Source organism: Eublepharis macularius, chromosome 7 (genome assembly GCF_028583425.1).
Source record: "Eublepharis macularius isolate TG4126 chromosome 7, MPM_Emac_v1.0, whole genome shotgun sequence".
Lineage (NCBI taxonomy): Eukaryota > Metazoa > Chordata > Lepidosauria > Squamata > Eublepharidae > Eublepharis > Eublepharis macularius.
The window spans coordinates 38071217-38091108 of NC_072796.1; positions in this window are offsets into that span (position 1 = coordinate 38071217).

Consider the following 19892-nt stretch of genomic DNA (forward strand, 5'->3'; position numbering starts at 1 on the left):
AATGTCACATCCAGGTCAGAAAAACATCACTTCCGGGTCAGCAGAAGGTCTGTAGGAAGTCCATCCCCTGTTGCCTAGGAAACTGATTGATTGGCACCAAGCTGTTTGCAGTCACAAACCAAAAAATGCACCAAACGAACCGGCCTAAAAGTTTGTGGCGGTTCGTCAGAAATGGGATCTGACAAACTGTGGTTTGCGAACCACAAAGTGGCTTGGTTCATGCTTAATTTTGGTTTGTATTTTGGTTCGTGCCCATCTCTAGTTTTGATATCAGATTTATGTCAGTTTATTCTTTTGTGAAGGCATTGATCTGTTTGTCCAATACAGAGAGTTGAAAGGCATTGCTGACATTTGATGGCATATATACATTGGAAGGTGGTGTTAGTACCGGTGATTGTGTTGTTGGAGTGAATATGTGGGCAGAGTTGTCATCTTGGTTTATTGCAGGCCCTGGCCCCAGAGTTCATGTCCATGTTGGGAAGTGCATTGCTGTGAGTGAGGAGTTATTTAAGGTTGGGGAGCTGTCTATGGGTAAGAAAAGATTTGCCTCCCAATGCCTATGGGAGAACAGTATCATTGTCCATTATAGGTTGCAGGTCAGACTCATGAATGATGCATTGAACTGGTTTGAGCTGGGATCTATATGTGACTACCAGTGTTCTGTTGTTGTTCCACTTGGGCTTATCTTGTAACTGGCCATCTCTTGGTATTGTAAGTGCAGAAATCTCTGTTGTAGATCATGCAGGTGAGAATCTCTGTCAAATGGATTGGAAGGGATGTAGCTGTAGCACAGAGCTTGGCTGTAGACAATGGGTTGTTTGGTATATTTGGGGTGATGACTGGATGCATGTAGATACATTTGGCAATTAGTAGGTTTTTGGTATAAGGTGGTTTTTATGTATTTGTACAGTGTTATGTATTTGTACAGTGGTGTCTAGAAAATGTGCTTCTTCTGTGGATTGATTCATGGCCAGGTTGATGGTGGGGTGGAAGATGCTGAAAGCCTGGTGATGTTTCTCCATCTTGGATCTCTATTCCAACTTCAAGCCTGCCTGTTCAAATGTGGAAGCACTTGATGGCCTTTATCGGCCTTTCCCTATGGAGTGTCTGCCTGGCATCTGACTCTGATCCTAGAATAGACATTTGATTGCTGTTGGTAGCTCCTGTTCTATTGTACGGACCTGCCAAGATTGCCTTGATCTTATTCCTTAGCTAGCTAGAGTACTATGAAGCATTCCTTGCTGAGCTTTCTTGGACAAATTGGGTCTCCTCTCTGTTCAATCAGCTCATGTGCTCTTTTACTTCTTCGTTTGTTTCCTGCCATGACTTTTTGTTAAAGTATGCTTTGCAATTCAAAATAAATTGAATCAACACAAATGAATTTTCAGCCAGCCAGGAAATGCAATGTGTCAGAAACTGTACCTTGTCTAGCTATTAAAGCATAAGTAAACAGGGTGGATTTCCCCTGGTGCATAAAATATGATAACCACTAGAGAAGGAGTTGCACAGGGAAAAAGGCCTTCTTTCCAGTGATCCACTGTCTTCCCAGAGAAGAGTTCTCTGTGAGCTATTTTTGTCCCAATATTTTTTTTCTGAAAGTAACATACACAAATGCTTCTTGACCAGGCTAATGCAATTTTCTAGACACACTCTGCAGTTTGTGAAATAAACTGGAAGCCAGCCATTCGTTCAGACTGATTGCTTATGTATTTTGATGTACAGCCTTCAGTTTGTATACATAAAATAAGGTTAAATATCCAGGGTTTTTTGGGGTGGGGGTGGTGCTTGAGCGTGAGAGCAAATCTACTTTGCTGCAATCCTCTTCAGAGGCAGGTACATCTAGCCTACCCATTTCACTGGTTTTAAGCCTGCCTAGTTCTGCTGTTAGGTTTTTTGAGGCAGGCGGTACTTCAGATATAAATAGGAGGAGAGCAGGAAAGAAATGTCTGCATAAGCCAATTCTCTGCCTTTTGCTTTCTGAGCAATATCAGTTGCCCTTTATAGGTCTACCTCTTCGCATTCCCTGTCACACCACCTGCTATTTGATTCTCAGTTTCTCTGCAGGAAACACCGTGTTCTGCCTCCTGCTCTCCCCATCCTGAATTCAACTATGCTGACACTATCATGAAATGATTCAGCAAATAATCCCACTGGGCACGCTCAGGAGAGATTTTAACACAGTATGCAGCTGTCTAGAGGTTTGGGTGGTTTTAACGCCCTTTTAAAAAAAGTTCCATTCTGTTAAGTATTTCCCAGCTAGTAATCATTAAAGCCCCAGTGAAGATGGAGAAATTGATTAAACAATGTTTTATTTTTGACCTATTGTTTGAAATAATGTTCTGTCATGTTCCAGGAGTGTGCAGGCCATTATATTTCGTGATCTTGCTGTGGCACTATTTCCTTTAACAGAACAATGCCAGGGAAATCAGATGAAATATACTTATTTTTAACCCTCTGACTATCCTGTACATAAACTTACACATATTGTATTTTGGGTTACGTTCATACCCCAAGGCCAAATTCCATCATATTGGGGTAGAAAAGTTCCCACAAAAATATTTGTGGTGGCAGAAGTTGTTTGACAGCAGTAAAACATCCAAAACTTGAAAATGAGGCAGAATGTTTCTTTTGTGTAAATTCCCCCACCCCTTTCCTTTTGCACACTGAATATCAGTATGGTTTCTTTGTGAAGCTGTCTTTAAAAAATAATTAATTAAACAACTACCAAAAATTTAGTTAGACAACGACTACATTTATATACATTTTAAAGGAAAACATCCAAATTTAATAATTTCTAATATTTTTGTATCTTAGGGTATTTTTCTACATCATAAATTTATCTCTCTGTGGTGAGATAAATATTCTCCAGGTTATCAGGAAGGCTCATCAGGTTGTACCTCTGCAGAACACTTTAAAATGCTACTCCCCAAACCAGCGTTTTCTTAATAATCATGTGGGTTATTTTACCTCAATATGTTAAATGGGCATGGGGTTAAAGACTAGTGCCTAATGGCTTTGGACCAAGGTGTATTTTAGTTTACAGAAATTTTAAGTGGTAATTAATTGGCTGCACTTAGGAGATATTGTTTGCTACTGTACAGGTGACAGTGTCCTAAGAGAACAAATCTGTACAGCCAGTTCTGTATGTATTCTGCCGACAAAAGGGCAACTGGTGTAGAAACTCACCCCGAGCTTGTATCCAGCGGATAATGCAACATAGAAGAGAAAATGGCAGACATTCATGTTCATACTCTGGTGTTTATACAAACATTTCACATCAAATAAGCCTTCTTGTTCAAGTTAAAGGTAAAGGTAGTCCCCTGTGCAAGCACCGAGTCATTACTGACCCATGGGGGTGGGGGGATGTCGCATCACGACGTTTTCTTGGCAGACTTTTTGTTACAGGGTGGTTTGCCATTGCCTTCCCCAGTCATCTACACTTTACCCCCAGGTAACTGGGTGCTCATTTTACCGACCTCGGAAGGATGGAAGTGCTGAGTCAACCTGAGCCGGCTACCTGAACCCAGCTTCTGCCAGAATCGAACTCGGGTCATGAGCAGAGCTTGGGCTGCAGTACTGTAGCTTACCACTCTGCGCCACAGGGCCCCTCTTGTTCAAGTTAATAGGTAATATTGTACATTTTTGTACCTGTAACATGTTTGTGTTTCTCACAGTTTACAGTTCTTTTTCTTCCCTTAGTAGGTGCCAGTCCCCACATGGTAGTGGGGGATCCCCTGTTCCCACCCTTCGCCCTCCACCACCATTCACCTGGCCAGTGGGGGGAAAAGGCTCAGAAACGGGCCTACCAGGTGTGCTCCTGGGATGTCACAACGACACCACTTCCTGAGAGTGACATTATTGCACCACCCCAAGAATGCTCCTGCGCTTCGTAGTGGGCCGATTTGGGCCCCAAGCGGACCAAATTGGGCCCATTTGAGACCCAAATCAGTCTGCTGAGAAGCACAACATGCTCCTGTGCCTGTGCACTGATGTTGCCCAGAAGTGACATCACAGCACATGCTTTGGACCCCATGCACACTTCATGTGCGCGTGAGGGACACAGAAAAGGTGAGTACGAGGTACCTGCCCTCCTGCTGGGAGGGTAAGGGGACCTGGCCACCCTATTCCTTATTCTGTTAGACATAGTAATGCTACAGCTCTTCATTAATAAGGTTGCCAATCCCAGGTTGGGAAATTTCTGGGGACTTGGGAATAGAGCCTGGGAGGGCAGGGCTTGGGGAGAGGAGGGACATCGATGGGGATGTGATGCCATAGAGTCCACCCTCCAAAGCAGCCATTTTCTCCAGGGGTACTACTGATCTCTCAATTCTCCGTAGTAATTCTGGGAGATCCCCAAGCCCCACATGGAGGCTGGCAACCCTAGTTAGATGACAAGGATGAATATGATTATTATGTAGAACAACTCTGTCATGGACCTTGTATTGCTGACAGCCTGCTTGCTTTCACATAGAACGAATTTGTTCGAGTCTCTTTGATCAAGCAGGCTTTACAAAAAGAATGCTGTGTTGCTCCTTGGCTGTACCTTCTGTACTTTGGCTGTCTCTTCTCTTTGTCACTCTCATGAAGCCATTGCTTCATGGCTCACCCTTTCCCAGGCAAGAAATTCCAGGGGATGCTGCTACAAAGTCCCTTTTTGGAGAAAAGAGTACTGGAGCATGCTGGAGGCATAACATGCCAATATGCCCCTTGAGCTTGGAGAACTGGAGAGAACTGGTTTAAATCCCCATTGAGCCAGAAGGAGGAATCTTTGAACTACTTGGTTCAAGAATCTCCTAAGAAGAGAGATCTTTTGTCACTTACTAGCACATTAGGTGAAGGATTTGGCTTACATAAACTTTGTGTCTTGCTAAGGAAACAGCAAGTGTATTACTGTCAAAATGGCTTTTTTGCAGGGGCAACAAAGGTTAGCCTTTGTTCAGACAACTGCTGTATTGTGATGGCGATCTGTTTACCTAACCATTGTGGTTGATTGCACTTTCATATATTGATGTCGTCCTCAGTAAAACCATGTGATCCTTCTGTGAATTATATATGACCTTTGCTTTTAAAAAAAACCTCAGTTTTTGAGATGGATCCATGCATTATGAATTGAAGAAATTCACAGAGTAGACCACTCTTTCTTCTACTGTGCACTCCCCAGAAGTTGCTTCTGAGATTTGGAGGTCCTTGTGTACTAGAGTGGGATGTAGCACAAGAGTCTGTTCCTTGAGGAGAAATGGGCAGAAATCGCCTCCTTTCCTACTGCAGAGCTCTTGCTGCATTCACGGAAGAGCTTGCAAGAGAGTGTGTGCATGCATGGAGAGGGGAGCACTTGCAAGTTTTCCTTTATTCCAGCCTACCTGTCTGCATCCCACTTTATTCCTGAGGGTCCCTGACCCCCAAAAGTAGCTTTTAGGGGTTAGATGGGTTGCTGGGAGTGATCTGTCCCACTATCTCTTTCAACTGATTGATCATTGACTCTGACTTTTCTGATTGGAATAAAAAAAGGCACCTCAACAGAATAGTCTGTGAACTTTAAATGCTGTGGTTTAAACACCTGTACGTGAACATGGCCATGGTGAGGAGAACATGCTAGAACCCAGATGTATTGAGAAACTCACCAAGTGTCAGATGCTTCACTTGCTTTCATGCTCAGTTGCTGGCCACTGCAATGATGGGTTTGTGATTTAGATGTGTCCCTACAAATTTAGACAGCTCTGCATATGATAACTGAATTTGATCCATAATATTTTAATAGATATTGGACTGTGTGGTTTCGTGTTGTACTTCACACTGGTCTTCCATTCTATCCACGGTGCCCATGAGTTTTTCATTACATAGTTGGTAGCAATGTCAACTGTACATTACTGTAAAGAGCCCATGTGATGTACTGGTTCTACGAGATGCTTGGGCTTTCCAATATCTTAAATCAATTTTGTTCTTTTATTACACCAAACCTAGATTTGCAAGCACTCCTCATCACGGCTTCACCCATGTTTGAGAAAATTCAGGAATGCTGTACAACTTTCAGTTTCAGGCAATTTTAGACAAATGGCAACTGCTGTTTTTTAAAATCGTTTTGTTCGTTGGTTGCAGCATAGAATGGATTTCTTGGAATCATTTTATCCAGATTTAATTGAGGCAACTATTACTAAACTTTGAGAATAATGTAATAGTAAAATAATATTTAATGAACCATGTAAAAACACACATGCTTGAAATACCTAATAAATCAGGGGGAATTAACACCTTTGTTGAGGAATGGAATGTCACACACACACACACACACACACACACACACACACACATGTTATTAAGGTACTGTACTGTCAGGTCTTTCTCTCCACTTCTGAGGAGGTAATGCTCTTTCTTAGTCCAACTTTGAAAAATAAAAACAGTTAATTACTTTCTGCTCATGGTGTTATTGGCCAACAATGAAGATGAACTTGTATGTTCATTCCAGCAAAGGGTTTACTGTAGTATGCATTTTAACAAAATACTCCACTTATCAGCCATGAGCACGTGTTTCATTAGTAGACAGTGGAAGATTCTCACAGCTTGTCCAGTGAGTTGTGAGTGACTGCGGTGTTGAGCAAAATAAAATACGAGTCTGGTGGCTCCTTAGAGATTAACAGAATTGATTCCAGTATAAACCTCCATGAATTAGAGCTCACTTCATCACATGTGTAAAGTGCACATCCATAAGATTGATGCATTGCTGTTCCCAACAAAAAGGAGAGGGAATGTTACAAAGATGTTAAAACAACATCCTATCAAAAGAGTAATCGGTTCACCTGGTGTGGATGAGCCCACTATCTACAGTTTGATATGCAAAGTAGGCTTAATATAGTGCAGGCTGAAATATGGTGAGTAAACAGAATGGACGTGATGTTACAGTTGCATGGCTGAACTAATTAATGTCCATAAAGGGTGGGTATGTAAGATATTGGCAACTGTAATTAGTTAAGAATCCCAGATCCTTGTTATGACCTGTGTGTGTAAATACTCTTTATTTTATTTGTTAATAATGATGAATTCCAATTCAGTAAATTCACATTGGATTCTCACTTTCAAATTCTTTTGTATGGGAACAACTGATTTCCTCCGGACAATCTTTTTTTCCCTTGCTGCAGTAAATGTAAAAGGATCAGTATTATACACACACCTTTTATGAGTATAAGAAAACTTCTGCACACTTCAAATGAATCTGTTCTATGGAAACACCTTTTTCTCTCCATGGGTCAAAGTGTTTGAATTAATTTCATACTTCTGAAGAAAAGATTTGTGACCTAGAAGGTTGTACCAGTCTGAAGAAATTGTACCAAACTAGTATAATTCAAAAATATATATGTGGTATAACCACAAATGGAATATCTCATCCAGTCAGAATGCAGGGAATGTTCATTTTGTTCACATTTCTGTGTTCACAGTTAAATTACAGGCAGTGTCTGAATTGTATGTAGCTGACATTTGAAATTGACTCAAATTACAAGGAAAAAGATTCTCTTTCTGTCAGTCATTGAAACTCACTTAAGAATCTGGAAGTCAGGTTGTATTATCTGAGGCTCAGAAATCCCTGTCACCTGTAAGTAAGTGATATATTGCATTTGGGATATATGCAGCAATCCTATTTAAATCCATGAGACAGAACAAAATCCAATTTCTCCTCCCGTAGCTGTGTTATGTCAGCAGAACTGTCACATTTTTGTCTTCCGTTTCTTCTAAGGAGCTCAGGGTGACATACATGGTTCTCCCTCCCCTCTCTTATCTTCACAACAATCCTATGAAGTAGGTTAATTTGAGAACAAATGGCCCAAAGTCATTCAGTAAGTTGCAGGTCTCCTGGATCCTAGTCCAACATTACTGTGTGATCTGATTATAGATGTTTGTGACTTTTGCTCCTCAAGGGTAGATATTTCCTATATGTACTTCCTGGGTCCGCTGACAATTTTCTAAAGCAGCTGTTAGGACCAGAATGGGTAAATCATGTCTAAATGCACAGTTATTGGCCTTCTTAAGGGAACTGAGTGGAATTCCTGGGATGCAGAAATGAGTGGAAGAATTCTTTCGGATCCACACATTACACTGCAGACACTTCTGGGCAGGGGTCATTTCATAGAAAAAGAGCTGGAGGAACTCATTAGCATAATTCATTAACATATGCCACACCCCTTGACATCACCAGAAGTGTGTCATTAGCATAACTGATTTGCATATGCCACACCCCCTGACATCACGTATCCTGGCTGTTTTGGACCCAGTCCTGGCCATTCAGGGCCGAATTTGGGCCCAAATTGGCAAAAAGGGGCTGAAAATGGCCGAAAAGGGGCCCAAAATGGTCAGGATTTGGGCTGCTGCTGAATGGGAGAGTGATCCAGCACCTGTCAGAGGCCTGATCCAGGCTGTTTCGTCCCCGATCCAGGCTGAAACGTGCCCCAAATGGCCAAGAGTCAGGTGGGTGGGGCCACCTGACATGTGACCTCTTTGAGGAACTGCCAGAACTGTGTTCCTGCACGTTCCCTCTCGAAATGAGCCCTGCTTCTGGGTAAGGAGGATGTCAACAGGATTTAGAGAATAATTTGCCCTGCTTGCGTGGTATCCAGAGTATTGGCAGCTTAGACAGAGGGCTCCAGACCAGGGAAGAAACGTTCTTCCCAAACCTCTTCCATCAGATTCAGTTTCAATCAAATGGGAAAGGCTGTCACATCCTAATCATTGGGACAGCCCATCTCTGCCCCTGACAAATTCATGGTAATGTTGATCATGGCCAAGACACACTAGATCCAAGACTGTATGCATCCAGCTATGCAGTTCCAGAGCCATTAGCTCTGTCTCTGGAACTGCATACACTGTCCCTCCCCTCTCATTTCAGTCCACTGAGCCCTACAAAATTTGACTTCCAGGGTCAATGGACCATCAGGAGCAGCATAGGCAGGAATTGGCAGCGATTGGCATTGGGAAGGAGACACTGGTAGAAGTCATTGACCCCTACTAAGAAACTTAAATAACTTTAAGTCTTTGAAATATTTGGTGGGATAGAGGCCAGTAACTGGGCCAGCATTTAAATTGTTTCTCCCTCCCTCCACCAAGAGATCCAGGTGGCTGGGCATCAAGTAAATCCAACAGAGGGAAAGGCCTGTGTGTCATGTATCAGTATCTTGTAAAATAAAGGTAGTTTTGAGGCAAGCAAAAGCTCATATTGGAGAAAAATGGGTACTACAATGATTAATGCATGTGAGTTGGGCTCAAAAATAAGAGTTCTGTTTCCTTATGGACTTGGAAACAAAGGCAGGGGTCAGATGTGTGAGTAGAGGTAGGGGTCAGATGTATGCTCAAATTGTGTCAATAGAAGTTGTCTGAGCCTGGAAGGGAGGGGAGGCCAGGGATAAATTCAGACTTTGGCTATGTGAAGTCAAAGAAATCTTTAATGATAGTAGTCAAAGTGGTATATGTGTTAAATGGCAAGGAAGGATATCCACGTCAAAATGCCCACTGTCTAATTGTCTGATCATCCTTGACTGCCATTTCTGAGTGAGGCAAAGCTTCCCAGGGGATTTCTCTTTAGCATGGTTGGATAAGGTACAGTTCCTCTTCTTCCTTTGGTCCTTGTTTGTTACCAGACCAATCTCTTACATAACCTTTGCCTGGGTTTGATATCTAAAGTGGAGGAGGCAAAAGACCGGAACCTTGTTAGCCAAAATGGAGTCAGTTACAGTGAGGCAACACAGGGGCAGATATGACTGTTCCATTGCCCCTTCTGTATCATGAAGCTGTGGCAATCAAAATATAAGCAAGATTTCTGGAGGTTTCCAGAGGGAAATCAGATTGTTCAATATCTCTTAACACCAAACTTGTGAACAGTGGCTAGGCTGTTTGACAAATTTTTTGTGTTGTTACATGGGGCCTTTTCATGTTCTTGCCCAACACATACAGGCAGTAACCACTGAGAAAAGGGAAGCTCATTTTGTTTGCATATATGTGTGTGAGGGGTGTTAATTTGAAAACAGGAATAAGAATAGGTTCTGTACATGGAGGCTATTCAGATGTGTAATGAATGAAGGTAAACTACTATTACTAATGAATGTAATTGCCCATGTCTGTCTCTAGAAATTTTAATCCCACCCTTTGAGTAACACTGCTCTCCTTCTCCATTCTACCTTCACAACAGACGTGGCCTAAGGTCACCCAATGAGCCGCTGGCAGCGTAGGAGACTAAACCCAATTATTCCCAGGGTTGCCATCTCTGGGTTGGGAAATTCCTAGAGGTTTGGCAATGAAGCTTGGGGAGGGACCTCAGTGGGGTGTAAAGCCATAATTTCTGCACTTTAAAGCAGTCATTTCCTCCAGGGGAACTGATATTTGTAGTCTGGAGATCAGTTACAATTCTGGAAGATCTCCAGACCCTAGCTGGAAGTTGGCAACCCTATCCCAGATCCTGCTCTGACTGTAGCCATTGCTGTGTTCTCCCAAAGCCACGGCAGTAGCAGGGAATAAAAGTAAGACCGTGCTAAGCGTGCAACATATCTGTGGGTTCTTTCAAAATAAATGAGCAGTTCTTATAGATCAGCTGATAATATATTGATAGGCTGCCTCCTTCTCTGAGGAAAGATTGTAAAAGTGATTATAAAAGTGATAAAGATTGCAAGGAACTTGTAAAACTAAGCAGCAAGCATTGCATCTGCAGCTAATTAAATCTCCCACATAGCCCCTCCGCAAGGGAAAAAAAACTCTGAATACACTACTTTGGAACAAGGGTCAAAGTGATCCCATATTACATCCAAAAAATGGAAACCTGATCGTTCTCTCAATCATGGCATCAGCTACTAAGAAAAAAAATCAGGCCTCAAGAATAGCTTTCTTCAGCAATGCAGGACAAAGAAGAGTAAAATTCAGAATTGGGGTAAAAATATTTTTGCACAACAATATCTATAGATATTCATTATGGAGAGAAATTGTAGCTTTTGTTCCACCTTCCTGTAAAACAGAGATAATAGGTGTCGGTCCATCTATTTATACATGTTAACAGTGCTAAAATAATTTTTCAGTATTTGTTGTAGTCACTAAACCCTTAATACTATTATAGTACTTTCTGTGTCAAGAGTGACCCTTATCCTTTTGATGAACCTCAAACTTAAAAAAGAAAGGCAGTGGGAGAGGGACTTCAGGCCACTGCAGTTCATTGGGGAGAAAGCATAACAGGAGTTTGGTTTCTGTAGACAGTTTTAAATGGGTAAACCAATTTTATCCATTACTTCTGGGATCAAAATACACCCCAATATAGTTATAAAACAGAAATCAGTATCCCATGAGTTAATTAATTCGGAAGTAGTGTTAAGCATTTGCAGTATTTTCTTGCTCTCTGTATAGAGCAAGAAAGAGAAATTGTTCCATGCAGGCATGTGAAAAGTACACACACACATTTAGGAGATGAATTTCCCACCTTTGTTACTGCCAACAACAGCCAAAGATCAATTGCATTTTCTTGCAGATTTTTAGTGTACTTTTTACACGGCTATACTCTTGCAAGAACCTCTCTTGCAATCTTAACATGTGGTTAAGTGAGAGTTCAACAACAGAACACTTTCATTGTCACGTGCATAGGAAGTATCTGTCCCCTTCTACAACCACTATGCAAATTCACACACACCCCTTTAAAAAGTATGCATTTGTGATTAATGCATGCACTGTGAAACATTGTCCACTGTTTGTGCTTGTGCTAGGGTCAGGTTTATGTATTGGCTTTTGTATTTTACTGCACTGGCATAGCCAATCTGCAAGTGTCTTAAATGACCATACCTATGCAGATCATTAAATCCAAATGTCTGCAATTTAATTGTACAGGAGATGAGATAAGGATACAGAAGTGGGGAGGACAGGGGATAGGTGGGATTGTCAGCATTAATTCGTTTCCAGTTTGTACACAGAACACCCAATAAATATGTAAACCAATGTTTAACATGATAAACTGAAAAATATATTGGATACATATTGGATGTATAAATCCTTAGAAGAAACCCAGTAATACACCAGTCTCCTCAAAAAGGTTTTGTTAGAAGTGAATGTTGAGCATAACATGGTCCAAGGGATGTTGTTATGCCCTGTACTATTCTAAAATATATGGAGTGCAACCCACAGACTGCCCCACTTTACTACAAGCTTTATTTAAATTAATGGGAATTGTATTGAATCAATATCCTGGAATATTGTAGAAATGTCTGTGGTTAATGGACATTAACCCCACAACTGTAAGACGTTATAGCAATACAAAAAGCTTGAATGTAAGGAAAAGAAGGAGCTACTGCAGTCTGTCTTTTATACTGCCATAATGCTTCTCAGCATGCTGTCAGGGGAGCTGATGTGGTGGTGGGTTGTGCCATGCCAATGTTTAGCTTCTGCCACAGCAGACCTAATTCTCCATCTGGGAGGGTTCCAGAATTATCCTATGAGCTCTGTTCCTGGATTCCTTTTAGATGGAGCCTGCACAGCTCATGATTCCATCAAGCTGAACGCAGTCACCAGCCATGGGTGGTTTGATGATGTCCCAGTTTTTTTCAGCTCTTAGCAGGCCATAAAAACAGGAGGATAGCTAAGCTTATATTAAGCCACTATATAAGGTGGGTCTGTTCCTTGGTGAATCATAAATTATTCAGCCCAGTCCTGTTCTGTGTGTATGTGCACAAGTGAGTTCTGCAACTGGCTGTTACACCATCAATGCACCCCTCTGGAAATTAACACAAATGGAAAAAAACATGTGACCTGTGAGTTGTTTAATATGTTGATGAAGTTACCTAAAGGCAAGGTACCAATATTATTCAATTCATTATTGCAACATTACAAACAATGTAACATAACAACTTCTGGAGTTTTGCCAAATGCATGCTTATTCTTGTGGTTGTAACATACGGAAGCCTCTCCAGGTTACTGTAAAAATCACTGTGATTTGGATCTAGCAATGTGTAGTGTTTAGAGTGTCAGGCTATTATCTGACAGATCCAGGTTTGAATCCCCACTCTGTTATGAAAGCTTGCTTGGTGACCTTGGACCAGTCATTTATTATCTCTCAGCCTACTTATACTACCCACATGTTGCTCTGAAGATAAAATAGCAGAGAGGAGAACAGTATTGTAAACCACTTCAGGGAGAAAAGCAGGGTATAAATATTTAAATAGGAAGAGAAGGCAGCATGGTATAGCCCAGATCTTGGAAGCTAAGCAGGGTCGATACTCAGAGCGGTACCACCAAGGAATATTCTGCAGATGAAGGCAATAACAAATCACCTCTGGTTTCCAGTTGTCTTGACATCCTTTGCTGTGGTTACCATAAGTCAGTTAAAACAGTATATACATAAATATCATAATAAGGTTAACCTTATTCTGATATTACAGCAAACCATAGTAGCAAGAGAAAAGGGGAAAATATAGTATATTTGGGGGGGGGGGTGCTATTTATTAGCTTATCAGTAAAATAATACAAATACAGAAACAAATGTGTTAGCATAATATTCATCTTAGAATACTGAAACAAATTCATTGTTCATACACTCAATAAACTTAAACTTATCCTTGTCCTACCTCTTTCTGCCCTTTCTTGTCTACTGTAAAAATGCAACATTGCTTATGCCAGTAAACTAAAAAAAATCAGAGCAGCAAGTTGTGATGACACCCTGTCTCCAGATCTAGAAACTAGGGACTTAAATTTCATACCCTACAAACTTTGTTTACACTTTTATTTTCATAAGTGAGGCTTTTGTGTCCACTTAATCTTCTAGTCTGCAATAAGGGCAATGTCCATACTTAGGGTGCCATCCAGCATTCACTTGGCCTGTTATCTGCTGGTTATAAGATTAATGTAAACAACTAAGAAACAGTTTTATTTCAGTGGTATGTGCTGCTTGGTTGTTTCTTTTCACATTTCTGTTTTAACCTGGTAGTTATCTCTTGCTGCCCTGACTTCATATAACGCAGTGTGGGTGTGGCAGTTTTGAACAGCTTTTACATCCATTTAGGAACCATCTTGAATTGCTGTGGCCATTTCAGACAGCACCACTTTTGCTAGGGCAGGAAGTGGCTCCCTTCCCCCCCGGGAACTAGGGCATTTGATTTTTTTAAAAACTGGCACAAAAATATCACTATAGGGCTGTAACAATAGGTGTAACAGGTTCTCTGAAATTCCAGCTTTCATTTTTTTTAAAGTCTCTAGCTTCTTTAGTTGCAGAGATATAAGGGGAAAGGCATATGTCTGCAACGGAACGGTTTGGAGACTAACTTTTTAAAAATTAAAGCTGGGAATTCAGGGAACCTGCTACACCTATCATTATAGAGCTACAGTACTATAACACTAATCTACATATGTTAAAAAAATGCACTGGAACTGGGCAGGAAAATAAAAAGGCAGCAGTGTCAGAAGCGCTACGGACATTTCAAATGGTACTCTGCAGCAATGGGAAGTGCATTGAAAACTTGAGAATGGAAAAAATCAGTTTTTAAAAAATGTCTTGACCTTGCATTACAAATAGGACACAAGCAGCTTTCTCTGAAAAGGTAGAACAAATCCGTTAGCAACTAGCCGCCAAACCGGTTGTGTCTGAAAAGGCACAAAAAAATCCAGTAGCAACCAGCAGCAAAAATGGCTTACAAAGGCGGTATGAAAAGGGCTTTTGTTCTCCGTTTTCCCCTGCTTTCCCAGTAGTACAGTAACAAAGTCACTGAAGAGCTGGGACCTGAGAAACCATGATGCTTGCAAAGGAGGGTTCTTGTTTGACTGATTCAGACTTCTAACATGGGACAGAAAGGCTTTTAACTTTTAACAGTGTTTGACAGGAACAGCACCTCTGGTATCTGCCCAGACTGTTTCCTGCGCTTCATGATGAGGCTGGCTCTGGATTTACAGGACACTTTGTCGTTGCTCATCTCCACAGCTGTCCATTTTTGTTGTCAAGTACACGTCTACAAATACCTGAAAAACTAAGCGTATGTGCACCACTCACATAAACCCACTACTCCCTTTGCATTCTGAGAATAAATGACTTGGACAGCAGTCCAATAACTTGGACATTATATTATTTCACTATATTTTCCATAAATTTCCTCAAAATTCCATTTGTATGACTCACCAAGTACCCGCTGTTCTGCTTTTTGGTGCTTGATGACATCCTAGCCGAAACATTTACACTCTTATAGTTCTCTATATCACAACTGTATACTGCTGCCATACCCGTGTCAGTGGCCTGTCACATTATATCGGCATAGCCAGGGCTTTTTTTCAGCAGAAACGCGGTGGAACGGAGTTCCAGAACCTCTTGAAAATGGTCACATGGCTGGTGGCCCCACCCCCTGATCTCCAGACAGAGGGGAGTTTAGATTGCCCTCTGCGCCGCCAAGCAGTGCAGAGGGCAATCTGAACTCCCCTCTGTCTGGAGATCAGGGGGCGGGGCCACAGGCCATGTGACCATTTTCTCCAAGGGCAACCCACTGAGTTCCGCCACCTCTTTTCCCAGAAAAAAAAGCCCTGGGCATAGCTCTTGGTAAACCCCATGGCACTTCTGTCTGTCTCATCTGACTGTGCCCTTCAAGGAGCTAGGGCATGGGTTCTCCCCTCTTTCACTGTGTGGAGTGAAGCCTTGGCACAGCAAGCCTTTTGGACTAGCGTATTTATGACACAAAGTAACCAGAGGCTTTTTGATTTCACACAATTTTTTCTGCCTCTGACAAAACACATTTTTTAAGACTTCTGTAACACAGGTGTTTTTTCTCTGCCAAGAGATTGTTTGGGCACCCGCAGATATGATGCGTATTAGCGCAAAGATGTAACTAGAACAATGTCAGAACAAGATACTGCAGAGCTATTTAGCTTATAAATATATGTATGACATAAACTTTGGTTACTGTTTCACACGGGCAGTGCGTCATTCTTGCTTTTATGGTTTGCTTTGCACTGTCTTCCATCCTGTGAAAGCTATTGATGTGGGACGTAACATGTTTCTGAGAGACATTCCCCCCCCTTTCTTGTGCTGATTTAACTGGCAGAATTAAGGAAGTATCTTGCAGTGAAGTGTGGTTATTAAGACAGGCTTTAGTGTGACAATATGTGTTTTTGATTAAAATATATCAGTGCAGGCATTACAGTTTCCAGATTCTTTATAAAATTACTTTCAAGGAAAGTGAAAGAGAAAGGTTTTAGCTATTAACAATAACATAAGCCAAAGTGCCAAGTTTCGCCAGACTAACAAGAGGCTATTTCTATGCAGGTTATCTGCCTGGGTTCAGTGCTGCGGGGGAAGCATATTTGTCATTTTCCTCCGCTTTTCTCCAGTCTTGCTTTGCTGTGAAGTTTTGGAAAAGATCAACCTGGGTGGCTGCTATGTGGTTGGGCTAGTTCAGATTTTCCCAAGGTTGCCATTCTACTGGTGGGAGCAAGGGATCCCTAGCAACATCATTACCCTGCCACTGCACACCTGACCAGTGAGAAGTAAACAGGGGACTCACAAGCCTGTGCATGTGCTTGCTGACAATGTAATGACATTACTGACAGGCACACTGACACCACTTCCCTTGCTCCTGGAAATGACATCAACACATCACATGTGAACCCATGGTTTGGGGGGCAAAACCACACAGTTTTGCCAAAAAAAACCACTAGAGCAGTTCTGGAAGGCTGGTAGTGTGATGATGTCACTTCCAGAAGTGATGTAATTACGTTGCTGGCAAGCATGCACAGCAGGTGGTAAATCTCCCCCTTGCCCACCTGTCAGTTTCCAGGAGGACCAGGCAACCCTAGATTTTCCCAGTTCCACCCACGCAGTAGCCATTTCTTCTGCCCCTGTTCCTACAAACCAGTTTGAGAGCCAGTTTGGTATAGTAGTTAAAAGCGTGGGACTCTAATCTGGAGAGCCGGGTTTGATTCCCCACTCCTCCACCTGAAGCCAGCTGGGAAACCTTGGGCTAGTCACAGTTCTCTGGAGCTCTCTCAGCCCCACCCACCTCACAGGGTGTTTGTTGTAGGGATAATAAAAATATACTTTGTAAACCACCCTGAATGGGCATTAAGTTGTCCTGAAGGGCGATATATAAATCGAATGTTGTTATTATTATTATTACCGCAACCATTTTCTCCTCCACCACCAGGGTTTTCTGCTCTTTTAATCAGCAACTGATGTATTTATATTTTTATTTCATTTATACTCCATCTTTCTCTTCAGTGGGGGCCCAAAGCAAAGCAGAAGATTCCTCCATCTTTTCCTCTCCTCCATTATTTACCTCCTAACAACCTGAGGTAAATTAGGCTGAGAGCATGTGACTGGCCCCAGGTCACCCAGCAAACTTGATTAATATAGTTATTTTGAAATAATGTTATTACAATCTGTGATTCAGAGGAGTTAGTCATGTTAGTCCATAGTAGCAAAATCGAAGAGTCCAGTAGCACCTTTAAGACTAACCAACTTTACTGTAGCATAAGCTTTCGAGAATCACAGTTCTCTTCGTCAGATGCGACTCTTTTCGATTACAATCTGTATATCAGGTTCTGTGAATGCTTTCATTATTTAAATTAAAAATAAAACATATCTTCACAACAAAAGGGGTTAGATACTTAGGGGACTTTTTTTTCAAATGAAAGCTAGGAATTCACAGAACCTGGTACACAGAATGATATAATTATATCCTGTTGCCAATCAGAAATAGCCTGTTGCCAATTGGAAAAATGCCCTGAAAAGTTCTGGTGGACTGGGAAGGGGGGAGTATCCACAGCTAGGCAACTGGATCAAGGAGACTAACGGGAGACCCGCTATGTGGAAGCCCCATTGCTGCTGTGCTGTACTGGCAGTTGCAGCAGGAATGAGGGTATTATATAAGCCTGTCCCTGTGTGGAAAATACCAGAATAACTAGAAAGGTGCTGATGGGGGAAGAGACCTGTATGGTGCAGAGGCATAAACAAGGTACTCGCAAAAGATTCACATTCTCTGAGTGTATCATAATTCAGTAATAGATCTCGTTTGATGTGTGACAAAAGCAGACCCTTCTGGAATGGTACTGAAGTAAGCTATCACAATCAAATTAAGTTACCTGGTTATCACCAAAATAGGGGGTAATTTATATGATTTTTTAAATTGTCTAGACTGTGAAATGTTGCAGAGTTGGTGGCTGCTTTGTTCTCGTAGTAGTCGCTTACTTTATAATGGCTGTGCAGCAACTCTATGAAACTTGGCTGGGCCTGGTTCTCTGTTGTGGTTTGTGGTGTCTGCTCAGTATTCTTTTTGAGTTAGTAAAGTGGGATTCGAGTTGTGCACCCCTACTCCAAAGGAACAGCTGCTGCTTTTCATTGAGCTGTGCTAGACCCTTTTGGGTCAACCAATTTAACCTCCTGTCAGTTGTCCAGAATATACTGTTATCATCAGTGACAAAATCAGAGATGCTCTCAGACTATTCCCACCCACCCCACTTCCATCAGCACAGAGGAGCTTGTTGGCACCAGCAAGTGTCAGTTACAAGCAAAGGAATGTTTATGTTCCATTTAAAAAATGTATAATGTAGCATTCACTTCTAGTTCCCAATTGCAATTAGCACTATATGCAGGGAGTCATGAGATTTTTGTAGGGATTCATGTAAAAAAATTTTTTACTGCTCCTTTTCACTGGAATGTTTTGAAATGATAAGCATTGTATAGAAAAATTCGTTTTTATACACTCAGAGCCTTCCCCTGGACTGACAGAAAAGTAACTCTAGGGTGTTTGTTTGTTAATATAAATGAGAAATGACTGTTCCTGTGGTTGCTATTGAGGATGGGAAGGAAAATTATTATGGAGAATTTTTTTTAAAAGCAGGCATTCAGAGTATGAGTTTAGATTGTTTTGTTTGCCTTAGTCTTGGTTTAAATGTGTCAGAGATCAAGCAGGGGGGGAGAGTCTTTACTTAGAAGAAACAGCAAAAAGGGAAGCATATATGCTTGGCCAGAATATGAAATCTTCAACAGATCAGGTGCCAATTAGGAAAAAAAGCCCCAACCCCAAACAGTGCAGTAATATTTATTAGGACGAATAAACATCCTGTCTTGTGAAGAGTTCTGTGGACACTGAAAGCTTGCTTATTGCTTTGTGAACTTTGGATTGGTATATTAGTTTTTTGATGAACAATGTATCCTGCAATCCTTGTCTGCTTTGGGAAATACCAAATATAGTTGTCCAAGAGAGGGCTTTTGCAACTAAAGGAAGATAATATTCTGTTGTCTAGCAAAAGAACTTTGCTTATGGGAGTCTAACGCCCTCTAGCCCAAGTTAAACACTATCCAATTTGTCTCCTCTTGACTCACTATGAATCTCCAGCTTTGAGACTACATTTTACTTCTGTTCTTTGCCTTGCCAAGGTCTTGTATATTCCACTTATGAAAGAGGCAAAGTGCATCAGGTTTTTATATTACTAAAAATTGAAGAAGCCACTTTTTGCTGTACTGTACGACAGCCTTTAGAGCAAACTAAAATCTCCTTTGCATCCCAGTCTGCAACATTTCCTGCACTGTGTCTTAAAACTTCTAAGAGCTGCAGACAGATAGGCTTTTGTAGCCTGCCCAGATGGAGTTGGTTATTATTTAGAGCATTTTAAAAACAGACTTTTTCCAAAATGGGATTCAGTATCGACTTGCACCTCTCCCTGATTTTTGTTATAATGTGGAACATAAAGCCTGATGCATAGTTCTGGGAGATAATAAAAAAGCATTAATTACTCTGTTGTTCTTAGATCTTCTTGGTGTGTTGGATTCCCCCAAGGTAGAACTAAAGTTGAGATTTGGTTTTATTTTTAAGGTGCAAAACTCCCCTGGATATTTATTTTATATGCTTTGGCATTACACCAACAGTGTTAAGTTTCCACTTGGGGCAATATTGGAATCTCTAACTTTCTGT